The following is a 9,650-nucleotide window of genomic DNA, read 5'->3' on the forward strand; positions in this document are numbered from 1 at the left end:
TTTTGAAATGTTCAATCTGCCATTTTGGTTGAATTTCTAAGTTCTAAGCTCTAAGCTTTTTCACAAATTTTAATGTTTTTTTCTTTTTAATTCTTTATTGTAAGTCCCTCAGATTTTAGACTTGACAATTCAACATATTGTCTACAGTGCAAGGTCCTATTATCATAGAAATGGAGATTAAGCGTTTCTTGTGAAGCCGGAACTGCCGAACTTCCGGTATTCTGTAGTCTGACTTGACGCATCTTTAACGATACACCGGATCCCCCCCCCCCCCCCCCCCCCCCCCCAAAAAAAAAAAAAAAAAAAAAAAAAAAAAAAAAAACTTGTGGGAGCGCCTATCCTTATCCTGCGCGTTCCCGGTGCCTTTTTTTCTATTCTACTCTCTTCTCTACTATTCTTTTCTATTCATATATCATTTGTGTGGCGTATATAATGGGCCTATATGTACACTCCACACATACAAAATAGGCACCTGGTCCAAAATATTCCTTTTTACATCCAAGTATGATCTCTAGTGTACAGATATGGATAAATGCATTTGTGCAAGGAGGAAAGTATGCACGTGCGAACAAGCTTCATCATGTTCATTATCCAAAACGATACACAAGCAGGATCAAATCTGATTATTAAAAGTTTTTTTTTAATATTAAAAAATAGATTATATTAACACATGGCCACACAATTATTATTATTATTTCAAAAAGGCTTTAAGTCTTGACACACTTTTATTATCATACAATCAGCAGTCATATCGTCATCCTCTTAAAGTCATTTTTAACAAAAATTTAATTTTGGCTAAATCATCACAGGTTTTTCTATTCTGAAAAACGTGAGGAAAAAAGACTTTAGGCCATTATTTTAAGAGGGTGACAATGTGTTGAAAAGGAAAAAAAAAACGTACTATCATTATTTTTTCTTCAAACCATATATGACAGGAACGACATTAGTTAATGAAAAACAATCACGTTAAGCTTCTCCACAAATAAAAAAGTGTGGAATTTAATTTGCTTTCCAAAGAGCACCCTCTAGTGTCAGACTGTGCACACACGCCAGTCTGCAAAATGAAAACATTCGTGTAAAGCAAAGAAAGGCCTAAATGCTTTCTAACAGGAGGGGTCCAAACCAGTTTTAACAGCGTTTGTAACTGCAACACAATCATATTTCATTTTTCAGTCTACATTTTCAGAATAAAACATTGCATTCACAGGAAAACCATTATTGTTAAATCCCATTAATTCACCTGTTAGTGTTACACTAATTAAAGAGTTTTTAATGGGATTGTTAATAGATTGCAATCAGAGACATGATGTAGGGTTTCCTACAGCAGAACACTTGGGGCAGCAACAGAGAGGAAGGAAGAGGAGGTGATACAAGCTGCAGCCCAAAGCCGCAGACTTGCACTCAAATTTAAAACCTCAACCCTGCAGTTGTTAGGTGCAAAGAGATTTGTGTAGCAAACAAAAACCATTTTTCCAAAGCCACTACTGGCACAGTGTGACAAGCCGCAAATCAGACATACAGAGACAAGCAGGCAGTGGAACTTTAACCCAGAGGTGTGCTCAGTGGGACGTCCCCTGCTGGCTTCCCCCATTTACAATAGAATGATAATGGAAAAAGGAATCAAAATTTTCCACCCACTTGTATTTATGTATAATTTTTTAATCTGCATTACGTATGTCAGTACCTTCACAAGCGTTCCAACTAACAGCCCACGCTTCTGTTGGGACCTGTTATTTTCATCCACTTGTGCAAAGCTGTGAGCTCTTGACTTGACATATAGAACAAGGTTAATGCCTATACATCACCAGCAGGTGAGGATGTGTGTAGATTCGACCTGTCTCATAATAATAAGAATGAAAATGCATATTAAAAATATCAGGTTTACACAAAATCCTACATAAAGGGGGAAAAATCATCAAGTAAAAACAGAACCACTGGAGAACAGAAGACAGAGCCCTCAGCTACGAGGATCAAGCAAGAGCAACGGTTTTAGGTCCATGTGTTCATATTAACCTTGGTCTGCTCTCTCCTACAGCTTGTATTTTGTCCAGTTCATGGTCTGTGCTCTTTTCTCTCTTCTTGCCCATCACTCCCATCTAGTTATGGAAGATGGCTGAGCCTGAGCCAGATTGTGTTGCAGGTCTATTCCTGCAACACAATCAGGCTCCCGAAGAGTTCCTTTTCCCCACCATTGCCAGGTGCTTGCTCAGAGGGGATCTGACTGATGAAAGTTGTTATGGGAAGATAAGACCTGCAGTCTTTACCTTACAATAAAAAGGAACTTGAGGTGACTCTTGCTGTGAACTGGCGCAATATGAATGTCACTCTCAGGAGCTCAGTAAATTCCAGTGTGGTACCATCATAGGATGCCACCTGTGCAACAACTCCAGTTGTGAAATTTTCTCACTATTAAAAAATCCAGTCAACTGTTAGTGGTATTATAACAAAGTGGAAGGGATTAGGAATGACAGCAACTCAGCCATGAAGTAGTAGGCCACATAAAATCACAAAGTGGGGTCAGCAGTGCCAACTTTCTGTAGAGTCTGTCACTACAGTCCTCCAAACTTCATGTGGCCTTCAAATCAGCTCAAGAACAATGCACAGAGAGCTTCATGGAATGGGTTTCCATGGCTGAGCAGCTGCATCCAAGCCTTACAGCACCAAGCACAATGCAAACCATCAGATGCCACCACTGGACTCAGCAGTGGAGACGTGTTCTCTGGAGTGATGAAACACACGTCTCCATCTGGCATTCTGATGGTTGAGTCTGGGTTTGGTGATTGCCAGGACAACGGTACTTGTTTGACTGCACTGTGCAAAGTTTGGTGGAGGGGAGTTATGGTGTGAGGGTGTTTTTCAGTTGTAGGGCTCAGCCCCTTAGTTCCAGTGAAAGGAACTCTTCAGCTCTTCAGCATACCAAGACATTTTGGATGGTTTCATGCTCCCAACTTTGTGTGAACAGTTTGGGGATGGCCCCTTCCTGTTCTAACATGACTGCACACTGTAAGAACAGATAAGCGTTTAATTGTTTTTCTATGTATCACAATGTGTTCATCATAAACATGCAGATAACAATCAGATTGTAAGCACAAAACATACTCATACATACCAGACCCTCCAGTGAGAGAAGCAGGTAACGCCTGTTTCCTGACGACACAAACACACACACACACACCCCCACACACTGACGTGATGCTAAAAATAAAAGAGCCGGCAGGAAGAAGGAAGTCAGACTCTCACTCAGACACACACACGCGTGGTGGCTGACGGAGACTCTCCCTGCAGGTAAAAGATCACTACGGGTTTCTGTGTCTTCTTTTATTTAATGGTGGTCTGAACCTAACACACACCAGCGCACAAAGCAGGTCCATTAAGTCATGGATGAGCGAGTTTGGTGTGGAAGAACATCTTTGGGATAAATTAGAGCAAAGACTGTGAGCCAGGCCTTCTTGTCCAAAATCAGTGTCTGACCTCACAAATGTGCTTCTGTAAGAATGGTCAAAAAATCCCATAAACACTCGTAAACCTTGTGGAAAGGGTTAAGGTTAGGAAAGCTGTTATCTCCAAAGGGTAGGTCGGCATCATATTAAACCCTATGGATTAAGCATGGGATGGCACTTCACAATGTGAAGCTAGTGACACCAGCGACCATAGTCAAATGTCTTCCAGGGGCCAGAGCAAGTGACATTCAAGGACATTTGAAACTGCTGGCAAAGGCTACACGTAAATTTGGTAAAATAATAATTCGCGTCGGCAGTAATGATACCCAGTTACGTCAATCGGAGGTCACTAAAATTAATATTGAATCGGTGTGTAACTTTGCAAAAACAATGTTAGACTCTGTAGTTTTCTCTGGGCCCCTCCCCAATCGGACCAGGAATGACATGTTTAGCTGCATATTCTCCCTGAATCGCTGGCTGTCAGAGTGGTTTTCAAAAAATGACATGGACTTCATAGATAATTGGGAAAGTTTCTGTGGAAAACCTGGTCTTGTTAGGAGAGACGGCATCCATCCCAAGTTGGATGGAGCAGCTCTCATTTCTAGAAATCTGGCCAATTTTATTAACCCTCCTAAAAACTGACTACCCAGGGTTGAGACCAGGAAGCAGAGTTGCAGTCTTATACGCCTCCCTCTCTGCAGCTTCTCTCCTCTTGCCATCCCCCCAAAACCCCATCCCCATAGAGTCGGTGCCTGCTCCCAGACCACCAAAAAACAAAGCTAAAATCAGCAAAAACACAATTTAAGCTTTAAAAAATTAAAAAATCAACTGCAACAAAGAATAAAACAATTAAATGTGGATTATTAAACATTAGGTCTCTCTCTTACAAGTCCCTGTTTGTAAATGATTTAATAATTGATCAACATATTGATTTATTCTGCCTTACAGAAACCTGGTTACAGCAGGATGAATATGTTAGTTTAAATGAATCAACACCTCCGAGTCACAGTAACTGTCAGAATGCTCGAAGACAAAGAGTCAGAGCTCTGTAGAGCCGAGTATTCCTTTCACTTTAACTAGTAGTGACTTCATGAATTTCTTCACAAATAAAATTTTAAACATTAGAGAAAAAAAAATCTTCACAACCATTTCAGAGACTTATCTACATGTTCAGCTACTTTCAGCACTGCTGGTATTTTAGACTCTCTCTCAGATTGATCTTTCTGAGTTGACTTCAATAGTTACTTCCTGCGAACCATCAACATGTCTATTAGACCCCATTCCTACTAGACTGTTCAAAGAAGTCCTTCCATTTATTAATGCTTCAATCTTAAATATGATCTTTATTAGTTGGCTATTTACCACAGGGTTTTAAAGTGCCAGTAATTAAAGCATTACTTAAAATGCCATCATCTGACCCAGCTGTCTTAGCTAATTATAGGCCAATCTCCAGTAGTTGTAAAACAGCTAACTGATCATCTGCAGAGGAACGGTTTATTTGAAAAGTTTCAGTCAGACTTCAGAATTCATCACAGTACAGAAACAGCATTAGTGAAGGTTACAACTGATCTTCTTATGGCCTCTGACAGTGGACTCATCTCTGTGCTTGTCCTGTTGGACCTCAGTGCAGCTTTTGATACTTTTTGCCATGTGAGACCCTAACCCCCTGGTAGGGTCTCACATGGCAAATTGGTCCTGGGTGTGGGGCCAGACAAAAAGCAATTCAGAAGACCCCTATGAGAAAGTCATCAAGGTAACGGTTTACCCTGCCTAGGATAAGGTTATTGGGGCCCCACCCTGGAGCCAGGCCTGGGGAGGGAGCTCAAGGGAGAGTGTCTGGTGGCCAGGCATTAGCCCATGGTGCCCAGCTGGGCGCAACCTGAAGAGACACATGCCGGAGGCACCTGCAGGGGGCATTGTAGGGGTTGGGTGCAGTGTGTGTCGGGCGGTGGCCAGGGGCAGAGGCCCTGGTGGAAGGAATACTTCGAGGACCTTTTTAATCCCATTGACACGCCTTCTGTAGCGGAAGCAGAGTCTGGGGATGAGAGGGATGAATTGCCCATTACTCGGGGTGACATCACTGAGGTGGTTAAACAACTCCTTGGTGGCAGGGCACCTGGGGTGGATGAGATTCACCCTGAGTTCCTGAAGGCTCTGGATGTTGCAGGGCTGTCTTGGCTGACGCGCCTCTACAACATATCGTGGAGATCTGGGGCAGTGCCACTGGATTGGCAGACCGGGGTGGTGGTTCCCATCTTCAAGAAGCGAAACCAGAGGGTGTACTCCAACTACTGGGGGATCACACTCCTCAGCCTCCCTGGTAAGGACTATGCCAAGGTGCTGGAAAGGAGGGTCCATCCATTAATTGAACCTTGGATTCAAGAGGAACAATGCAGTTTTCATCCTGATCGCAGAACGCTGGACCAGCTTGTCATCCTCTCGTGGATGTTCGAGTATGTGTGGGAGTTTGCCCATCCAGTCTACATGTGTTTTGTGGACTTGGAGAAGGCATTTGACTGCATCCCTTGAGGTATCCTATGGGAGGTGCTGCAGGAGTATGGGGTGTCTGGCCCATTGTTGCGGCCCATTCAGTCCTTGTACAACCGTAACAAGAGCTTGGTCTGCATTTCCGGCAAAAAGTCGGACTCATTTCCCGTGGGTGTTGGACTTCACCCCTTTGTCACCGATTCTGTTCATAATTTTTATGAACAGAATTCCCAGGCATAGCCCAGGCATAGCCAAGAGGCGGAAAGCTTCTGCCTTGGTGGACTCAGATCTCATCTCTGCTCTTTGCGGATGATGCGGTCCTATTGGCTTCATCACTTGGTGGCCTCCAGCTCGAAGTGGAACGGTGCACAGCTGAGTGTGAAGCGACTGGCATGAGAATTAGCATCTCTACGTCTGAGGTCATGATCCTCAGCTGGAAAAGATGGAGCCTTCAATGCACATATTTTACAAATGTGTAGGACTGCTTTTTTGCATTTGCACATATAAAATAACAGATAACAACCCTACCCTGAGCCTGGTTCTGCCCAAGGTTTCTTCCTGTTAAAAGAGATTTTCCTTCCCACTGTCGCCAAATGCTTGCTCATGGGGTTTTTTTTGACTGTTGGGTTTTCTCTGTAATTATTGTAAAGTCTTTATTTTATAATATAATGCACCTTGAGGCAACTGTTTATTGTGATTTGGCACTATATAAATAAAATTCAATTGGAATTAAACTCAAATTTATATGTTTGTGAAGGCAGTCAAGAGAATACTTTTGGCAATATACCATATCTATTCATGGAGAAACTCAGCAGCAGTTAATATTTTCCTTTTCTGACCTATAGTGTTGTAAATGGTCACTTTGCTGCATATTTACAGAAATTTGCTTATGAACTTATGATGTGATAACATATAGTGTAACTGGTCACCAAATATTTTCCACTCCTTCTCTGGGTGAACTAACCAGTTAATACTGGCAGCTATAAGAATGCCTTCCAAATATATGCTGTCAATCTCACTGTGACTGTTTAACAAATGCAGATTGAGGTAGAAACTGGAAAATGTTTAAATGGTAGTTTGTGGATTATTCACAGTAAGAGTTGCTTCTGTTTTATTGTTTGTTTGTTTTGTAAACCAATGATGTAGCAACCAATTACATTTACCAATGTCCTCTATGCATGTCACTTACAGCCAGTTATTGGATTAGTGTTTCCAAAGTAGAACAGTTACTGTATAAGGATACACTGAAAATGTGTGTGGGTGTGTCGGTGTGTGCATCTGTGCGTGCATCTGTGTGTGTGTGTGTGTGTGTGTGTGTGTGTGTGTGTGTGTGTGTGTGTGTGTGTGTGTGTGTGTGTGTCTATGTGCACCTGCTCCGAATTGTGGCAGATGTGGGTTGCAGCTTTCATGAGAACTGCTCAGCCATACAACACAATATGAGTAAAAATTCATTTGTCACATTAAAACAAATGAAGAGTAAACAACATTTAATAAGAACAAGTCCAGTTATCTTTGAGAACCAGTTTAATTTAGACCTTCACTTTTTCACATGCTTTCAAAGGCCTGTTAACATTAGAATCAAATTTATGTTATAGCAATGTGACTTCCCCAGTCTGTAGAGAAGAACCACCAGACTGCTACTTTTATAGGCTGGGTTATTTATAGCATCATATTAGAGTTTTGCTACACGATCACCATGGCCAGAAAGATTTAACTCCAATTATATTATTAGATGTCTAATATATATAAAAATAATTTTTAAAAAAAGTTTAAAAAAAGAAAAGAAAAGAAAATACAGCAGGCAGTTTGTGTGTTTTGTTTCTCCTTTCACTCAAAGAGGAAGGTGGAGTGAGTCCATATCCACAGCAGTGCAAAAGCAGTACAAAAGAATTTTACATTTTTTTAGGGTACCATATGTGTCATTAGTGGACAATCCTCAACTGCAGAGGTGTTGTTATATACCAGTTTTGAAGATAATCAACATATTTTAAAATGCAATATCATTTAGTTAGTCCATCCAAAGTTGGGCCATGGTGGCAGGAGGCTAAAAAGGCTATTCCAGATGCTCTTTTCCCAAGCACTGTTTTCTAGTTCCTCTCAAGAGAATTACTGGTCCAAATGAGCTACTATATAATCTCAAGGTCTGGATCAATCCTGGGTTCTGCTTCTTGTTGGGCGTGCCTTGAAAGGGTCCATAAGTAAGATACCAAAAGCTTTGCCACAACAACCACACAACACTGTGTCTGCATTACTGCTGATGCTACACCAAACCCTTAAATCCACTTCACAGCCCATCACCCTTAATACCTCAACTCCCTCACTAAGGGATTATTAACTATTGGACAGTAACAACATTCCCTCTTAAACTGAAAGAAAAAACATATTAGCAAAAAAAAAACAAAAAAACAACGGACTCCTCTTCAGGTATGCTGGGTTCTTCTTTAAACTTACATTTCTTTTTAATTTCCCACCTGAAGGACAACTCCAGATTTATTTAGTAACAGCTTTACAACCAAGATGAACCATTCCCCAGCTGGTCTCAAAAGATGACTGCAAGAAAGGTTATGAAAGAGCTTTCTTCTTGTTAAAATGGAGTTGATGGGGATCGTCTGTTGATGCTCTGTCTCTAGCAGTATGATTTTTACCTTACAATATAAACCACCTGTGATGACTGTAAAATTGAATTGAAAGTTCAATTTTCAATTCAATTTTATTTATATATAGGACCAAATCACAACAATCAGTTGCCTCGTGATTCTTTATATTGTAAGGTAAATATTGTAAGGTAAATATTCAGTTTTCCTTTTTTAATAAATTTGCAAACATTTCTACATTTCTGGGTTTTTTTTTCTGTCAAGATGGGGTGCTGAGTGTACATTAATGAGAAATAAAATGAACTTTTTTGATTTTAGCAAATGGCTGTGATGAAACAAAGAGTAAAAAATTTAAAGGGGTCTGAATACTTTCCATACCCACTGTAAACTAGTAAATAGCAGCCTTATGATATTGCATCAGTGCTATGGATGTTATTACTAACGAACATAATTTTTCTCCTTGCAGCATTGTCTGATCTGGTGCAAAGAAAATTAAACTATTTCTTATTTATTCATAGTAGCTGTCGTTTTCAGCGCGTTCAGTTCATTTTTATTACTACAATGCGGAACCACAAGCTTTTTAACTGCCAAACTTAGACAGGACGCTTCCACCGGTTTTGCATAACCCACAGATTTTGCTTTGATCTATTTTCTACTTAATTTTCCTTTCTTTTAAAAGATTTTTTAAAAAAAGTATGAAAGAGAGATGTAAAAAACATCATCCTCCACCAGCCCACTCCCCACGCCCCCATGTAAAACATCCTTGAGTTTAAAACACATACATGACAGATTAGCATAGATCAGCTGCAGAGCTATTTTGTTTTTTCAGAAATAATGGGCACAGAAACACAGAAAAAATTACAACAGAAGTAGTGGTTAGTTGTGTTTATAAACCCCTGAATGTCAGTTAGATGAGATCCCCTTTCACCCACCTGTATGATTCTGTGGTCTGTACACCCCCTCATCTATTCCCTGTGTTTTTTCTTGCATGTATGTGTATAAAAAATACATTGTATATGCATATGTACAGTCATGTTGGCATTCATGTATGTTTGTAGTTTTTTGTTTATACTTGTGTACATGTACAGGCTTACCAGTAAACTTGTGTCTTTGTGTGTGTGTGTGTGTG

The sequence above is a fragment of the Archocentrus centrarchus genome, chromosome 21, assembly GCF_007364275.1.
Source record: "Archocentrus centrarchus isolate MPI-CPG fArcCen1 chromosome 21, fArcCen1, whole genome shotgun sequence".
Taxonomy (NCBI): Eukaryota; Metazoa; Chordata; class Actinopteri; order Cichliformes; family Cichlidae; genus Archocentrus; species Archocentrus centrarchus.